This window comes from Schistocerca americana, chromosome 1 (assembly GCF_021461395.2).
Source record: "Schistocerca americana isolate TAMUIC-IGC-003095 chromosome 1, iqSchAmer2.1, whole genome shotgun sequence".
Lineage (NCBI taxonomy): Eukaryota > Metazoa > Arthropoda > Insecta > Orthoptera > Acrididae > Schistocerca > Schistocerca americana.
The window spans coordinates 800391735-800411365 of NC_060119.1; positions in this window are offsets into that span (position 1 = coordinate 800391735).

The window sequence follows — 19631 nt, forward strand, 5'->3', positions numbered from 1 at the left end:
CTAGAACAGTTTATGAAAAACATTCTATTACTTTAGTGCACTCTAGTGGGCACAATCGAAACTAAAATCACAGTCCCCCTATCCAATATTGTCCTCTTTCAACTGATACATAAACTACGTGCACCTCCAGTCTCGCGTCACCATTTGTCACTATCCAGCTCTGAGACACATCTCTAACTTAACCACCTCCAACGACGCTGCGCCTCAATAGGATTCGCTAATGAAATTTCTGTACAAAGTTTAAGATTGTTATTGACTTGGCAGAATGGCTGAGAGCTGCACTTACTCAACTTGAATAATTATCTGTTAGAATGTTGCTAGGTACGGTCGAGGCTGTCGTGTGTGAAACGCAGTGAAATGTACTGTTGTGGAGAAAGTATGGGGCTCACAAGAGCTGTAGCACACAATACCATAAGCTGCGATGACTGCTGTCTGCGCCGCTCGCTGCTGACAAATAAGATAACTCTCGTTCTATCTGGATTGACCTCCATCAATCAAACTCTCCCTACGACTTGATGAAGTCAAGGACTCCTATTCGCCCCTAGTGTAACTATTGGCGTGGTACACCGGTCAGATAGCCAGTCCACCGCGATGTTGTTGTTGTGGTCTTCAGTCCTGAGACTGGTTTGATGCAGCTCTCCATGCTACTCTATCCTGTGCAAGCTTCTTCATCTCCCAGTACCTACTGCAACCTACATCCTTCTGAATCTGCTTAGTGTATTCATCTCTTGGTCTCCCTCTACGATTTTTACCCTCCACGCTGCCCTCCAATACTAAATTGGTGATCCCTTGATGCCTCAGAACATGTCCTACCAACCGATCCCTTCTTCTGGTCAAGTTTTGCCACAAACGTCTCTTCTCCCCAATCCTATTCAATACTTCCTCATTAGTTATGTGATCTACCCATCTAATCTTCAGCATTCTTCTGCAGCACCACATTTCGAAAGCTTCTATTCTCTTCTTGTCCAAACTATTTATCGTCCATGTTTCACTTCAATACATGGCTACACTCCATACGAATACTTTCAGAAATGACTTCCTGACACTTAAATCTATTTTCGATGTTAACAAATTTCTCTTCTTCAGAAACGCTTTCCTTGCCATTGCCAGTCTACATTTTATATCCTCTCTACTTCGACCATCATCAGTTATTTTGCTCCCCAAATAGCAAAACTCCTTTACTACTTTAAGTGTCTCATTTCCTAATCTAATTACCTCAGCATCACCCGACTTAATTCGACTACATTCCATTATCCTCGTTTTGCTTTTGTTGATGTTCATCTTATATCCTCCTTTCAAGACGCTATCCATTCCGTTCAACTGCTCTTCCAAGTCATTTGCTGTCTCTGACAGAATTACAATGTCATCGGCGAACCTCAAAGTTTTTATTTCTTCTCCATGGATTTTAATACCTACTCCGAATTTTTCTTTTGTTTCCTTTACTGCTTGCTCAATATACAGATTGAATAACATTGGGGAGAGGCTACAACCCTGTCTTACTCCCTTCCCAACAACTGCTTCCCTTTCATGTCCCTCGACTCTTATAACTGCCATCTGGTTTCTGTACAAATTGTAAATAGCCTTTCGCTCCCTGTATTTTACCCCTGCCACCTTCAGAATTTGAAAGAGAGTATTCCAGTCAACATTGTCAAAAGCTTTCTCTAAGTCTACAAATACTAGAAACGTAGGTTTGCCTTTCCTTAATCTTTCTTCTAAGATAAGTCTTAAGGTCAGTATTGCCTCACGTGTTCCAGTATTTCTATGGAATCCAAACTGATCTTCCTCGAGGTCGGCTTCTACTAGTTCGGCACGATGCCACTCAGAAATTCGCTCACAGGCGTTTAACTATAACTCTGTCTATTCACACCACACAATAAGTGTGGCGCCCAACACAGTGAACAACGCTTAATCGCAAGGACTCAATATAGAGTCGCACTCCGATTCACTCTCGACAGAGGTGCTCTCCCAGTGAAGTACTGAGGAGAGACTTGTTCCTCGTTCTTTGAGTACACGTACGAGCGCACACGCTCTCATTACATGTTCTCGCTCCAAGAGCGACAACAGAACAGCTCCTCTCTACACCAGATGTGAAGGGGTATATCTTTCAGTCTCTTCTATTATTCCTTCAGCTCAAGGTGTCAGGAATATCTTCTGTCAATCAGCATTGCTCTTCTAAAACGGGTGAATGACGTTTCGTTTATGGCGACCAATCTGGAAATCTGTAGCATCGGTGTTTGGCGTTTGCTGTCTCCCTGTGAAAACCTCTGAAACTGCTTGCTATGTTTGTAAAGAATGCGTAGGCTGGGCGCTCCCAGAATGTTGTGGAATTTGCTTTTAAGCTGAACACGGGGTCGTTTTCCCTTTCACTCGGGCAAACGCTGTCTGCTCTACAAGCGGTCGCCGGCTGACATAGATAGGCTGACTCGTCCTCTGAAGGGACCGGCCCCCTGGCGTGCGGTTTGCCTCTCCCGAACTAAAAGCCCCTGCGACTGTCGTGTCTTGAATGTGTGTGTGTACGCCAGCCTCGAGTATTTCAATCTCGGTGCGCACTTGCGCTTTACTAGTTATCTGCATATTGTTTACATGAATCATACAACATCGTCTTTATGTTATCGAGTTTGGGTTCGAATGAAGCGTCTTGATGTGCGGAATATGATTGTGAGGGCGGAATATGAAAGCAATGAAGGTCAGGAGACCATGACGTCTTACAACACAAATGAAAGCACAAACATTAACCTTCTGATTTCTCTCCCAGAGCAAGACTTACAGAGTTGCAGTATCATACTAGGAAGAGTGTGAGCAAAATGAGATTCTATGAAGACTGAGATAGCTTGGTTTTATTTCTTGTTGCATTTTAGTCTCCTGTCGACACTAAGGTGATGGAGGACACGGCAAAGTTCGATAAGGAGGTGGGGAAATGGGTGAAGGCTGAGGGTAGAAGCGAACGTGTCGGTCACGTCTTTCCAAAAGGGACGATTCAATTTAAAAAAAAAAAAAAAAAACAACTAAAACCATGAACTAGGATGGCCAGTTAGGGATTAAAGATCGTCAGTATCTTCGATCTGTCTACTACACCCGGATTTAGAAACGCAAATTAAAACCACCTGATAGACACGAGGCCTATGAAGCACAAACTTTCGAAAATATTGCAGAAATTTTTCTCTTAAAGTCTTCTTTCTTGAATGTTACTGTGAAGGAGGGGGTGTCCAACTAACGCTCGCAATGCTCTTGTAGTTATTTTGTTGTGCACAAGGACACAGTTTCACGCTGCGAGAGCTCTTTTCCGTCTCCTCTACGGCGGGGCATCATCTTTACGATTGCGTTTAAAAGACCTCTTTGGCTCGGCAGCAGCGCCGGAAGTGCGCCTGTCCTGCCGGAGAACGGTAGCACCGCGTTTCAGCCGTAATGGCTGCCGGCTCCCTGAGGAGACAGCGACGTCACGACAGGGAGACGGGCGGGCTGGTTAGGTCTGGGACCAGGCGGCACTCCACTCTGCCTCCATCGAGTATTCCGGGCACTGCATCGACAAGCAGGGGTTGGTTGGGACGTTTCCTTTTTTTATAGCTTTCGAGAACGGAGCAGGAAATGATGTGGCTAATAGGGGTTGCAGCGATTTTGGAAGTACATTTTTCTGTCTGTCGTCCCGCACGAAGAGAGCGCTGTTTAAGGGGAAAGCTACTTTCATCAACCTGCTCATATGACTGATCCGTAGGCAGTTAAGTAGCGAGAGGGTAACGCCAGCCACGTCAAGCTAGAATTCGAGATCTACATCTACATCTACATGGATACTCTGCAAATCACATTCAAGTGCCTGGCAGAGGGTTCATCGAACCACCTTCACAATTCTCTATTATTCCAATCTCGTATAGCGCGCGGAAAGAACGAAAACTTGTATCTTTCCGTACGAGCTCTGATTTCCCCTATTTTATCGTCGTGATCGTTCCTCCCTATGTTAGTTGGTGTGAACAAAATATTTTCGCATTCGGAGGAGAAAGTTGGTGATTGGAATTTCGTGAGAAAATTCCGTCGCAACGAAAACAGCCTTTGTGTTAATAATTCCAGCCCAAATCCTGTATAATTTCTGTGACACTCTCTCCCATATTACGCGATAATACAAAACGTACTGCCTTTCTTTGAACTTTTCGATGTACTCCGTCAGTCCTATCTGGTAAGGATCCCACACTGCCCAGCAGTATTCTAAAACAGGACAGACAAGCGTAGTGTAGGCAGTCTCCTTAGTAGGTCTGTTACATTTTCTTTCTAAGTGCCCTGCCAATAAAACACAGTCTTTTGTTAGCCTTCCCCACAACAATTCCTATGAAAATGGTTCAAATGGCTCTGAGCACTATGGGACTTAACATCTGAGGTCATCAGTCCCCTAGAACTTAGAACTACTTAAAGCTAACTAACCCAAGGACATCACACACATCCATGCCCGAGGCAGGATTCGAAACTGCGACCGTAGCGATCGCGAGGTTCCAGACTGTAGCGTCTAGAACCGCTCTGCCATCCCGCCCGGCCTCCTTCCCCACTTCTAGCGCTCTGTGATAGGCAAAAATCGATAAGGACTCTAGGATCCGACAGAATCTCTATCAGATTCCACACAGAATTGACGTTATCTGTCATCCCCTCGTTTAACTACTGTATATTACGTTGTAGATCACTCGAACCAAAATCTTGGTCCACTGGTTGGAACAAAGCACAAGTCACATCCGTCTACTAGGACAGAAGATGCGACACGCAAAACTACCGTCTAATGTGAGACATATATGTTGTAGAATGTCAGAACATATCCTGAACTCAATCAAGTATCTCGAACAGGTTGCCTGCTCCAAGCCAACAAGTATGGATTCCGAAATCATTGGTCATGTAAAACCCAACTCACACTTTTCTCAGATATTATGTTGAAAACCTTGGCTCAAGCCAGCCAGCTAGATGCACCATTTCTTGACTTCCAGTAGCATTTGACTGAATACCAAACAGATGCCTAGTAACAAAATTACGAGCAAATGTGTTGGGATACTTGCTGTCCGTTTTCTATAGTAATGTCCAACATGATAATAGTAATAGTTACAGATTTTTTTGAATGTAATGCAGCTATCTGTAATGAACTGCTGTCTGAAAATGGCTGATCTTGATAAGATTTCAAAGTAGTGCAAGGGCTGGTAACATGCTTTAAATGTTCAAAAATGTAACACATTGTGCTTGAGTGTGTGTGTGTTTGAGGTTTACGGGCGCTAAACAGCGTGGTCATCAGCGGCCTTGTACTTGAGAAAACGGAAAGACGTTGGTATACTATTACTACAAAATCAGTGTGCCGCAGCTGGAATCAGTCATATATGAAATGGAATGATTATACATAGGATCGATCGTACGTAGAGCAGATAGAAGTTTCCGGCTCATTGGTACTTTGGTACTGTGGTACTCTGGTGATCGGGGAGGGGGGAGAACCCACATCAAATATTACTAATAGAAAATTTGAAAAGTATGCTGTAAAACGGGGTGAATAGAAACAACGGGGCGAACAGAAATAGAATTTCTTAAAAAAACAAAAACAAAAAAAAAACCAGTTCTACGCTATCGTATCTGAGGATAAGTGGGATATCATTCAATGATTTATTTGTCTAGGTTGGTAGTGAACCAACTTGACATGGAAAATATAAATTTCAGTGTTTGCGACACAGTCAACAGAGCAGATTGATGTTTAACGTCTCATCGACGTGACGTCATTAGAGCCGGAGCACAAGCACGGATTAGGGAAGGCTGGAGAAGGAAAGCGGCCATGCCCTTTCGAAGGAATCATCCCGGCATTTGCCTTAAGCGATTTATGGAAATCACGGAAAACCTAAATGAGGATGGCCGGAGCCGGGTTTGAACCGTCGTTCTTCAGAATGCGAGTCCAGTGTGCTAACCACTGCGCTACCCAGCTCGATAAGACACTGTCAACTGATCTTTTTTTCATTATGCGGCGAACATCGGATGTGGTACAGAATTTGCTTACTTCAAACTTCACTTGTAAGTCCCAATCTAAATTATGTTGTTTTCATGTAAGTACCTCGTAAGCAAATTTGAAATCCCATTTCATTAACAAAAAGCTCAGTCTTAAAATATACATTAATATGACGTGTGTTTCGGGTAACCGAAATGTAGGATGGCGTTTTCGGAGTCTGTATTGTAAACAGAAACAGTAATCATTAGTATCTCTTCAGAAGAAGACCAAAAACATGACTCAAACGAAGAATCACCTGGCACTGTTCTCAATTCAGATTACGCTGTGACAAAGATATAGGAAAAAAGTAAGCAGTGACTTAAACTGTAAGCATTTAATATTTGTTATTTAAAAGGCATAGGTTACAATTTTTGTTTTTTAATAAAACAAGGCAGATTAAACTAACTATTTTTGCATAGATGTTGTTCGAAAGCTCTCCCTAACTTCCCAAGGCACGAATTATAGATTCAGAGGCATCATTTTTAAACACGATGTCGGTGACTTAATGTACTAACAAACGAACCAGGTTCATAAATTTACTGTTACAACGAAGTAATTAGGGGATTTGTTCAATACAAAAACTAAAAATATTGCATGAAAATATTGAATGAATTGTGTTCTTTTAATCCTGTTTTCCAAGTAAAATTGTGTAAACGCTTGACACACTGGCACGTGATACATGAGGAGCTCAGGGCCCGCAGGACGTCGGAACGTCCCAGGCGTCCGGCCTCACAATATGGCTGCGACCTAATGCTCTGATGCCACGCGACTGTCTTATGCTGTCAACGCCAATACTGGTACGAACACAAAAGATATGCCAGTCACGTTATATGCCTTGGCATTCTATTCGCATTGGTAACAGGGCCGCTCTCTCTCCAGCACGGGAGCAGGTTTTAGTTATCTTGAAGAATGTAAGATGCGTATTTATCCATCAGTATGTCAAGTGTTTACACAATTTTACTTGCAAAACAGAATAAAAAAACAATTAATTCAATATTTTCATGCAATATTTTTAGTTTTTGTATTGAATGAAACCTTTTTTGAACTAGATAAATTTTGTTTGTTCTTCTCCTGCATCCAAAACTGATTTTCACACGTCCCTATTCATCACAAACACAAAAAATCGAAAAAATAATTAGATTAACACTGCTGTTTGTATTCACCCCCCTGTCTGTGAGTTGAACAGAAATATCGTGTTTTTAATTTTTTTATGTTGTAAGAGCATGGAACAGGTCCCAAATCGAATTATAAGTTTAAGGTTGGGTGCAACACTCACAGAACCATACAATTTTGACTTTGAAATTTTCTTTTAAAATTATTATTTTTCTCTTTTACAGTACCGAGAAGGGCAGCACGAAAGGACACAGATGCGTTTGACCGATGCAAGAGCGTCATGGGATGCTGTAAAATCTAACTTGCTGGCGATTCAAGATAGGCGCCACGCATTCTGCGAATGTACTGCATTCTGCGAGGGATGTACTGCAGCCCCTAACGTGTCACTCCCGCTATGTTCGCGAACACAATATTTTGCTAATAACAGCGAAAACAGAGGCATGTAAGCAATCATTCTTCCAGCGATCTATACACAAATCGATGAGAAGGAAACATAATGCGTGTTACAGTTACAAGCATCCTCTGCCATACACTTCAAATTGGTTCGGACAGTGCAGATTTGATGTATACGTAGAGAGAGCCTCTTCTTTCTGACACTTCCACTACTCAGTTCAAACCTCCTTTTCAGTTAACATGAAAAGTATCAAGCAATAAACCGCAATGTGCCAAATCAGTGATTGATAAATACCCAATTTAGATTCTTCAGGATAAGGAACAATGCAAACGAATATGGATGCACCCTCGAGCAACTGAACTAGAGACTGCTGCCGTGCTGGAGACAGAGCGGTCCTGTTACCGACGCGAATGGAACAGCACGGCATATAACGTGACTGGCATATCATTTGTGCTCGTACCAGTGTTGGCGTTGACAGTTGAGAATAGCGTTGGTGCAAGTGCATTAGGTCGCAGCCAGATTGCGAGGCCGGACGCCTGCGGCATTCCGACGTCATGCGGGCACTGAGCTCATCACATGACAGAGTGTCAAGCGTTTACCGTAAGAGCCACGTGCTGGAGAAAGCCACCGCCGCCAAAGACAGCTGCCGCGGTTAATAACGTGTTGAAGACTGTGGCTGCGTGGGCTGTGCTAAATAAGCACACCGGCCAAAACATTCGTCGCCACCAGGAGACATCACACTAATTACGTATAACACTGCCTCTAAGCTTGATAATGGCCTCAATTCACCGAGAAAGGGAGTCCACAGGTTTCATGGATTTTCATATTCACCTGAAGCCACTGACTGATGAACGTATCCCGTAGAGATATTAAATTGTCAGGATATTGATTGTTACGTTACACACTTTGTTCCAAATAGTCTTAGATATTTTCTATGGCAAGAGGATCGAATGAGCTAGCGGATTACTCAGTGAGTCAGGGTGTCTGGATGGTGGCCAAACCAGGAACGTATGCGTTCGGCCATGTGAACGCGGCTGTTTTCATACTGGAAACGGGAGCTTCTACAGTGTTGTCAGCATTAAGATTTTGGATAGAGGGCAACACTAAGGCGCCCATAATGATAACATAAACATCCTGGTTCATGTTCACAGTAGCCTGAATGAGTGGCCTGCCATCACCTCCAAAACACCACAGAACCGTCTCCGTCCTGGGCTGTAACCGCCACACTCTGTGGGTTAAACGCCTCAATGAACGGCGGTCCACTTGCCCCCTTTTCGTCATTTGAAAAGAAGCAGAACTGTGACTCGTCGGACCACATTACATGCCTGCTGTCAGATTCTGTCCAGTGTCTGTGTTCTTTTGTCCACTGAAGACACGCAATTTTATGGGGTGTTGTAAGGCCGTCGAATTAAAGTAAGACAAACCAGAGCTCGTTTGGAAAGATTTACGAGTTCGCTTTTCGCACGTGCTGTTCGAGAATGAAACCCTCGAGAAGAAACAGTCTGAAAGTGTTTCTTTGAAGCCACTGCCACTGCCTGAACTTGAATTGCAGAGCAGTGGTGTAAATGTAGATGAAGGTCTTTTGGAAAGTATTCCACATCAGATCCACATTGCATTCCGTTCCTTTCACTGTGTACGCATGGTACATTGTTGAGATGGAACTGCATTCTCCGACACCAGTAATTACTGCCGGCTATGAAACCGACTGTAAACGACTATACTCAACACTCGTCTCCGATTCCTGTCGCTCACGATCTTTTTTCGACCACTGCTCTCACACCGTGTTACATGGCTGCAAGTGGAACACCGCACAGTGTACACGAGTTGTAAATCCCGCACTGACGCTAATACACTCCTGGAAATTGAAATAAGAACACCGTGAACTCATTGTCCCAGGAAGGGGAAACTTTATTGGCACATTCCTGGGGTCAGATACATCACATGATCACACTGACAGAACCACAGGCACATAGACACAGGCAACAGAGCATGCACAATGTCGGCACTAGTACAGTGTATATCCACCTTTCGCAGCAATGCAGGCTGCTATTCTCCCATGGAGACGATCGTAGAGATGCTGGATGTAGTCCTGTGGAACGGCTTGCCATGCCATTTTCACCTGGCGTCTCAGTTGGACCAGCGTTCGTGCTGGACGTGCAGACCGCGTGAGACGACGCTTCATCCAGTCCCAAACATGCTCAATGGCGGACAGATACGGAGAACTTGCTGGCCAGGGTAGTTGACTTACACCTTCTAGAGCACGTTGGGTGGCACGGGATACATGCGGACGTGCATTGTCCTGTTGGAACAGCAAGTTCCCTTGCCGGTCTAGGAATGGTAGAACGATGGGTTCGATGACGGTTTGGATGTACCGTGCACTATTCAGTGTCCCCTCGACGATCACCAGTGGTGTACGGCCAGTGTAGGAGATCGCTCCCCACACCATGATGCCGGGTGTTGGCCCTGTGTGCCTCGGTCGTATGCAGTCCTGATTGTGGCGCTCACCTGCACGGCGCCAAACACGCATACGACCATCATTGGCACCAAGGCAGAAGCGACTCTCATCGCTGAAGACGACACATCTCCATTCGTCCCTCCATTCACGCCTGTCGCGACACCACTGGAGGCGGGCTGCACGATGTTGGGGCATGAGCGAAAGACGGCCTAACGGTGTGCGGGACCGTAGCCCAGCTTCATGGAGACGGTTGCGAATGGTCCTCGCCGATACCCCAGGAGCAACAGTGTCCCTAATTTGCTGGGAAGTGGCGGTGCTGTCCCCTACGGCACTGCGTAGGATCCTACGGTCTTGGCGTGCATCCGTGCGTCGCTGCGGTCCGGTCCCAGATCGACGGGCACGTGCACCTTCCGCCGACCACTGGCGACAACATCGATGTACTGTGGAGACCTCACGCCCCACGTGTTGAGCAATTCGGCGGTACGTCCACCCGGCCTCCCGCATGCCCACTATACGCCCTCGCTCAAAGTCCGTCAACTGCACATACGGTTCACGTCCACGCTGTCGCGGCATGCTACCAGTGTTAAAGACTGCGATGGAGCTCCATATGCCACGGCAAACTGGCTGACACTGACGGCGGCGGTGCACAAATGCTGCGCAGCTAGCGCCATTCGACGGCCAACACCGCGGTTCCTGGTGTGTCCGCTGTGCCGTGCGTGTGATCATTGCTTGTACAGCCCTCTCGCAGTGTCCGAAGCAAGTATGGTGGGTCTGACACACCGGTGTCAATGTGTTCTTTTTTCCATTTCCAGGAGTGTACATCCACTAATCTGGCGACTTCGCTCACGGCAATTTAATGGGCCTGTCGAACCACGGAAACTCCGTTCTTTCTGTCGCACCCCTGTGTCGACACATCTCACTGCGGTCATTTAATACAATCGATGTCAGCCTTGGAGGTATCAGTTGTATGCAATCTACCGCGTTCCAAAGTAACCAGTGTGCACTTGTAAGGGACTGAATAATATTTTTCTCCGGCGCGCTTATGGGTGATGTGGACTGTAACAAGGCAACAGAGCAGCAAATCAATTGACCATTCAAAGCTGGACAATAACAGCTGAAGAGCATTCATACCAGCGAGACCAATCTCCTTTGGGATACAGATACCACCGTCCCAGACCAGTACCTGTGCCCGATACAGGAAACGGAAAACAGACATTTAGCACACTCGTAGGACGCCACTAGCGGATCCTCGAAGCGTAGAAGAAGGGCGCCTGCTCTGACCAATTGCGATACACCTCGGTGGCACGGTACAGCGAAATCCTCGTGGAACAAAGTAGCCATTTACCAGGAATGTATTCTGGGAGATGCGTACCTTGGACCTAATTCCTAACAGCCTTTATGAATAGTGGCCAACTGTTGAGCAATTACGAATGAGGGTGCTTCCGCAACGCTTTCGATGTCTCGTGCAATTCATACTACTAGGAGGCACCGCTGACTTAGCAACGAAATAGCGTGCTACACGCTACCAGGTACCTCTAACAATAGAAAGATGAGCAACGAAATAGCGTGCTACACGCTACCAGGTACCTCTAACAATAGAAAGATGCTCGGTGGGTGTAATGATGCGGAAAGAAAGGAAAAAAGCGACAGGCAAAAAATTTGGGACAGCGTGAATTCCGACATCTAGTGACTTTTGTGTCACTCTCTAGCTGACATAGCTGGAGGTTTTGCAAGTGACGGACAGCACTTTGCGTTAGAAAGGAGGACAGAGTTCCGTCACATATACAGCGTGTGGACATTGCTTTGTTTCACAAAAGTGTTTGAAATATCGAAAACTAGCGTTTAGCAAGAAGCAGAACGCAAAATACTAATATTTTGCTATGTAGTTAACGTGTGTAACTTTACCACCTTCGAAATAATAAAGTAAATAATGTCTTTTCTTTTGCAGTACACCGTTTCTACTTAACGTCATTATGGAGATCTAGAGAAGAAACATATAGTGATATCGCTCTTGCTGACGTTTCCAGTGATACTTAAAAAAAGGCGAGAAATCCTCTAAATGTGAAACCCAGCCATGCAGTCACAGAAAAGCCTGAGCGCGTGACCCAATGTTACGTGGTCATTCAGTCGAAACATGGGAGTTCCATCATCTTATTCCTGTACTCTTTTCGGAACGTCAGGAAAAGAAAGCCACTGCTGTACAATTACAGTATTGATGAGAAACTAATAGAAACAGTGTCTACCGCTAAATATCTAGGAGTAACGACCCAGAGCGACCTCAAATGGAATGACCACATTAAACAATCAGTTGCGAAAGCAGACGCTAGACAGATTCATCTTAAGGAAATATAAGGCATCCATGAAGGAATTGGCTAGTAAGGCGCTTGTTCGGTTGATTGTTGAGTACTGTTCATCAGTATGGGATCTTTACCAGGTAGGATTTATAGAAGAGATGTCGAAAATCCAACTAAGAGCCACGCGTTTCGTCGCGGGATCATTTAGTCGGCGTGAAAGCGTTACCGAGTTGCTCAACAAACTCCTCTGGCAGACGTTACAAGAGAAGCGCTGTGCATCACGGAGATGTTTACTATTGAAATTTCAAGAGACCACTTAACGGGAAGAGTCAGACAATATATTACTTTCTCCCACTTATCATCACGCGTAGTGACCACGACGAGAAAATTTGAGAAAGCAGAGACAGTACAGAGCCAGTACAGAGGCATTCTTCCTAAGCGCCATGCACGAGTGGAGCAGGCTATAGGGGATGAGTTAATGGTAATAGAAGTATTCTGCACCACACACCATGGGGTGACTTGCGGCCTATCATGTAGATGTAGACCCAGAAATCCCTCAAGCAAGTATGTACTTTAAGAAACCCACTGTTGATTCAGTAGTGCAGTAGCTAATTATCTATGCAGTAAAACAGTCATCTCTTTACATAGAATAATTTGCCAAAATACAAGCTCCAATATCCTTGGAATTAATGAAATATTACGTGTATGAGCACTACATGAGACACTCTGTATTAACCAACGATCTTTTTATGTTGCATGGACAGATAACACACATTTTTTGAAAGAATAAACCGGGATTTGTTGTATATTACTGCATTTTTCTTCTGTACAGTCTAGATATAGGCTTTTATGCCATTATCGACTACAATGCTAAAAGTTCTTACAGCATCAACACGTCATAGCTGATAAAGTGGATGAAGGGTCGGGAAGACCCACCACGGTTTAATAACGGAATTCGCAAAATGCTGAGGAAGCAGAGGCTGTTGCAGTCTCGGTTCAAAAGAGAAAGCACAAAGGCCGGCCATTGTGGCCGAGCGGTTCTAGGCGCTTCAATCTGGAGCCGCGCGACTGCACCGGTCGCAGGTTCGAATCCTGCCTCGGGCATGGATGTGTGTGGTGTCCTTAGGTTAGTTAGGTTTAAGTAGTTCTAAGTTATAGTGGACTGATGACCTCAGATGTTAAGTCCCATAGTGCTCAGAGCCATTTGAACCAGAAAGCACAAATGACAAGAAGTAACAGTTAGTACAGATTCTCGCGTCTGTGAAAAGATCTATGCACGAAGCATGTGATAACTAACATGGTGATACCTCAGCAAAAGATCTGTCAGAGAACCCGAGAAAATTATGCTCCTATGTAAAATCGCTAAGCTTCCGTCGGTCCCTTGTTGACAGTAAAGTGCAGCAGTTGAAAATCTTTCAGTTTTAATAAATCGTTCAAGCAGGAGAATCGTACAAACATGCCATCATTTGACCATCGAAAAGACTCCAGCATAGACGACATAGTAATAAACATCCTGTAGGGACGTACGCCAGCACACATCCGTGGCGTAGAGAAACAACAGGAAGATTTGAAAGCGAGTAAGTCGCCAGATAAATCGAAATTCGGTTTTACAAAGACTACTCTATTGCATTAGCTTCTTGCCTAGCCTGCATTTGTCGTGAATCTCTCACCCAGTGTAAAGTCCCAAGCGACTGGAAAAAAACCGCAGGTGACTCCAGTATATAAGAAAATTACAGACCGGCCTGCTGCAGAATCCATGAGCATATCCTCAGTTCGAATATAATAAATTTTCTTGAGACGGAGAAGCTTATGTCCACGAATCCGCATGGTTTTAGAAAGCGTCGCTTGTCCGAAACTTAGTTTGCCTTTTCCTCACATGGATGAAGGGAACAGACAGATTCCATATTTTTAGATTTCCAGAAAATATTTGACACGGTGCCCCATTGCAGGTTGTTAACGGAGGTACGAGCATATGGCACAGATTCACAGATACGTGAGTGGCTCGAAGTTACAGAACCCAATATGTTGACCTCGATGGCGAGCTTCAACACGATACCATAGTTCATCAAGAGTAATGACTTGCGTATTGTGACGAGCCAGTTGCTCAGCCACCGTTGACTAGACGTTTTTAATTGGTGAGAGATCTGGAGAATGTGCTGGCCAGGGCAGCAGTCGAACATTTTCTGTATCCAGAAAGGCCCGTACAGGACCTGCAACATGCGGTCGTGCATTATCCTGCTGAAATGTAGGGTTTCACAGGGATAGAGTGAAGGGTAGAGCCACGGGTCGTAACACATCTGAAATGTAACGTCCGCTGTTCAAAATGTCGTCAATGCGAATAAGAGGTGACCGAGACGTGTAACCAGTGGCACCCCATACCATCACCGTGGGTGATACGCCAGTATGGCGATGACGAATACACGCTTCCAATGTGCGTTCACCGCGATGTCGCCAAACACGGATGCGACCATCATGATGCTGTAAAAGGAACCGAAAAAATGACGTTTTGCCATTCATGCACCCAGGTTCGGTCGTTGAGTACACCATCGCAGGCGCTCCTGTCTGTGATGCAGCGTCAAGGGTAACCGCAGCCATGGCCTGCGAACTGATAGTCCATGCTGCTGCAAATGTCGTCGAACTGTTCGTGCAGATTGTTGTTGTCTTGCAAACGTCCCCATCTGTTGACTAAGGGATCGAGACGTGGCTGCAGGATCCGTTACAGCCATGCGGATAAGATGCCTGTCATCTCGACTGCTAGTGATACGAGGTCCTTGGGATCGAGCACGGTGTTCCGTATTACTCTCCTGAACCTACCGATACCACATTCTGCTTATAGTCATTGGATCTCGACCAACGCGAGCAGCAATGTCGCGATACGATAAACCGTAATCGCGATAGGCTACAATCCGACCTTTATCAAAGTCGGAATCGTGATGGTACGTATTTCTCCGCCTTACACGAGGCATCACAACAACGTTTCACCAGGCAACGCTGGTCAACTGCTGTTTGTGTACGAGAAATCGGTTGGAAACATTCCTCATGTCAGCACGTTGTAGGTGTCGCCACCGGCGCCAACCTTGTGTGAATGCTCTGAAAAGCTAATCATTTGCATATCACAACATCTTCTTCCTGTCGGTTAAATTTCGCGTCTGTAGCACGCCATCTTCAGGGTGTAGTAATTTTAATGGCCAGTAGTGTAGTACAGAAGATAAATACTGTTATAAACAGCCAAATGGTGGTTTATTCTGTCAAAAAATATTGCATGAGTGTGGCTCGGTACCATTTAGAACTTTTTAGATATATAATTTCCTGTTTATCCGTTCTGCATCATCTAATGCTGGAACTATGTACTAGACGCCCCGTTCTTCTCTGTTGATACGAATAAGAAGGAGCCACAAGGTCGTAAGTAAAGATCAGAATCCATCGAAAATTTGATACTGGATGGACGGCAGATAACAGAGTTTCGTATGGCATCTCGATAGGAGCTCTCGACGTTCTAGAGCAGGGCGACACGTAATCGCTCATTGGGAGCAATGATTCAGCGAGAAGAAGACCCTGACCAGCGGCTCAGTGTCGCGGTTACCGGTTTATTCCGGACAGAAACTCCCACTTGCTACGCAAATGGGAGTGTATGCAAACAAACAGTAATCCTCACATAACGGAAGGCGCTTTACACCTCACTTCTTCGTCCATCTGGGGAACACTCCTGAGCATATGATAAACTGTTGAAATGTACAGTGCCAAATTATCGTAGGATACTCTCAGTATCTCTTCTAAGCTGAAGGTTCACATTAGGTTCTACAACATCGGTTAGCGATTACCAACCTACAAACAAGCCTTAATTTATAAACCGTACCTAATCATTGAGCCAAGTGGACGTTCTTCATAGTTTTTCTTTTCAAGCAGTCGTCATATGTTGCTAGCACAACTGTTTCACGGTTCTCGATCTGTTGATTTCCCCCTTGACTATTACCAAGAGAGGTGGCGCAGTGGTTAACGCACTGAACTAGCATTCGGTAAGACGACGGTTCAAATTCCCGTCCGGCTATGCAGATTTAGTTAGGTTTTCCGTGATTTCCCTAAATCGCTCCAGGCAAATGTCAGGATGATTCCTTTGAAAAGGGCGCGCCCGATTTCCTCCCCATCCTTTCGTCATGCGAGTTTATTCTCCGACTCTAATGAACTGGCTATCGACGGATTTTTAAACTCTTATCTTCCTTTTCCTGGTTAAATCTCTGAAATGAGAAAAGTGCGCTGGAGGTCTGTCGCCTTGGGCAGACATTACTTAAAATAAGAAACTGATGAGTGAAGAGGTCGTAGAGCCAGTATATTAAACAACAAGAGGAGAAGAAGCATTGTGCAAATGCACGCAGCAGCATTTTTATTTGCGACTTAGGTTTTCATAAATAATGGATGCAAAGATGGAACGTCCTCGGAATTAATACGCTGACATGTCATTAGCTTGCTGTCGGGGCGGCCACACCCTTCGGTTGACAAATGATCAACATTTATTTTTGTGGAATATGCAAGGCTTTCTCTTGGTGTCGCAGTACTGGTTTTTCATTCCGGAACAGTTTCATGTAAACCACATTTTATTTCGTAGTTAATTCCACTGTACAGGCTACACACTATTATCAAACAAAAGGTCTACGTCCGTGTGAAAAATTGAAGTCTTATTGTACTGCGACGTCGAACTTTTAGACCGTCAGTTTAACTTCTTTGTGCACTGAAGTGACTGGATTGTAATTTTTCGGTTAATACAAAGCGCAAAAAACATAAAAGAATAGATCGCGGGAAAACAATACACGTGTCACTTCTGAAACTCTGAAATACCTTTACAAATTACTTCAACGAAGTTCAAGGAATATGCATTGGCTTTTGGGTGGTCGAAGCTTAGCTTTTGGGTGGTCGAATTGGGTGATTGCGTTTCTCAGTTCTGATAGTGCTAGTGCTGTCTTCTGGCATATGTTGGTACATGAATAATAGCTGTTTTGGTTCTTAAATATACATCATGTAAATTTGACATTAAGAAGTGAAACTAAGTAGAAAACCCGTTTCTATTTAAAAATCGCATTTAAAGCTTAGTTTTTTGTAAGATGATTGTGCTACGGTTGATGTCAGAATTCGACAGCATCAGCATCAGGCCACATTTATCATCCCAAGATTTTGCTGCTAGTGTTGGTCAGAATACTGACATTGTCATGCGAATGTGGAATCGATAGGTTCAGGAGGGCCGTACTCAGCACCATGCAAGATCTCAGTGGCCCAGCGTGTCTAGCGCTTGAGAGGACACTCATTGTGTTGGCATCAGGAACATCACGCATTGTTAACATGGCGACCGTTGTTCCCTTCACTCGGCAGCAAAAGATGTGCGCAGACAGTGATCAGATCACTGGACGCAAGAGTGGAACCACGTTATTTTTTCAGAAGAGTCCTGGTTCTGCACAGAGCACTCTGACAGTCACGTCCATGTGTGGAAGCTCTGACGAGAACTAGCGCTACCGGACTACACAAATCATCGTGACATGGACTTGGTGCCTGGGGTGATGGTATGGGACGCCATTACCAGCAATATTACCTCTGGTGCTAAAGCCGTTGGCTGTGACCCTAACTTCGAGGGCTCCGTAACGTTACCTTTCATCAAGATAACGCAAGGCCGCATGTTGCCTGTGCAGTACTGACCAATGGCGTTCAACTGTTGTCCTGGCCATTACATCCTCCAGATGACTCCCTGCTGAAAGCATCTCATCATGAGCTCCCCAGGCTGGGACGCAACCACGTGACTAGCACTACATCTGATGAACTTCGATATAGTGTTGAAGCAGCACAGAATAACGTACCCCTATCTGTTACAATTTTTGTTCGGCTGCACCCTCACCTGGGTTATAGCCATTATTGCTGCTGGAGATGGTAAGGTTGTGTACTAAACTTCACACCCTGTATACTCCCAAATTACCAACCAATTTAATCATGTTTCCTTCCTCCTATACTGTATACGCCCAATTTCGTTATTTGGTGTCTTCTCTGCAGTTGCAATTTTCATGGACAGCAGTGTATTTATATATGGGCCTTGGGATAGCAAATGTCGCGAAATGTTTTAAATGGAAAAGAAAAATAATGAAGTAAGTAATACCTTTTCATACAATATTACATTTCCTACTTAACCCCGTTTGGAGCTCTTGAGATCAGGAGTATGACGACTGTAAACGTTTCCAGCTACTCTTTTCAGAAAAACAGGCGAGAAATGTGCTAAACCTGAATGCCAGGCCTGCCGTCACAGTAAAAGCTTCTTGCCGTATCCGTTCAGGAGAACATCGAACTGCTGGCATTTCTAATGTCATTTGACGTACTGTATTCCCTTCAGAAGTGTTCAGCTCCGCAAGTAGGTACATACAGGGTGTACATAGAGTCCGGGAACACTTTCAATTATTTATTGCACAAGAACCAAACACTGTACAGATATCATACATATGTCATTTAGAAGAGAAACCCTGAAAGTATTATTTTTTTTCCATGTATACCGCCACAGCGTAGTTTGGTAATTTGCCGATAGTCAGCGCTAGTCGCTAACATGGCGAGTTCAGGTGCGGAGCGAGCTTTCTGTGTGTTGGAATTTGACAAAAACAGGTGCTACAGCTGTTCAACCGATGTTTAGAGCCAAGTACGGTAAGATGCCACCAACAAGGAGGGCCATTTACCACTGGTACAACAAATTCGTTGCCCGGCAAAGAGAAGCGGACGTCTCAGTGTGAGTGAAGTGAATGTGGAGTGCGTACGAGAGACATTCATGAGGAGTCCAAAGAAATCGGTGCGTCGTGCATTCTGTGAACTCGAAATGGCTCCACTGACAGTGTGGAAAGTCCTGCGACAGAAGCTGTCTAAGAAACCATTCAAATTGGAGCTACTGCAGAAGCTCAACGACGACGACATAGAAAAGCGTTTTGAGTTTTGTTCGCAGTTGCAACAATTGACTGAGGATGGGGATGCCATTGTTGATCGCTTAATTTTTAGTGACGAAGTCACTTTTCACACTAATGGAAAAGTGAACTGGCACAATTGTTGAAACCGGGATACAAAGCATCCACACGAATGCACTGAATTTGAGCGTGATTCCCCAAAGATAAATGTTTTTTGTGCTTTGTCACGTAGAAAACTGTACGGGCCATTCTTCTTTCCTGAGAGCACTGTCTCTGAATATACCTACTTGGACATGTCGCAGCAATAGCTGATGCCTCAAATGCAATCGGACTCCCCGTTCGCCGGCCGGAGTGGCCGAGTGGTTCTAAGCGCTTCAGTCTGGAACCGCTCGAAAGCTACGGTCGCAGGTTCGAATCCTGCCTCGGGCATGGATGTTTGTGATGTCCTTAGGTTAGTTGGGTTTGGGTG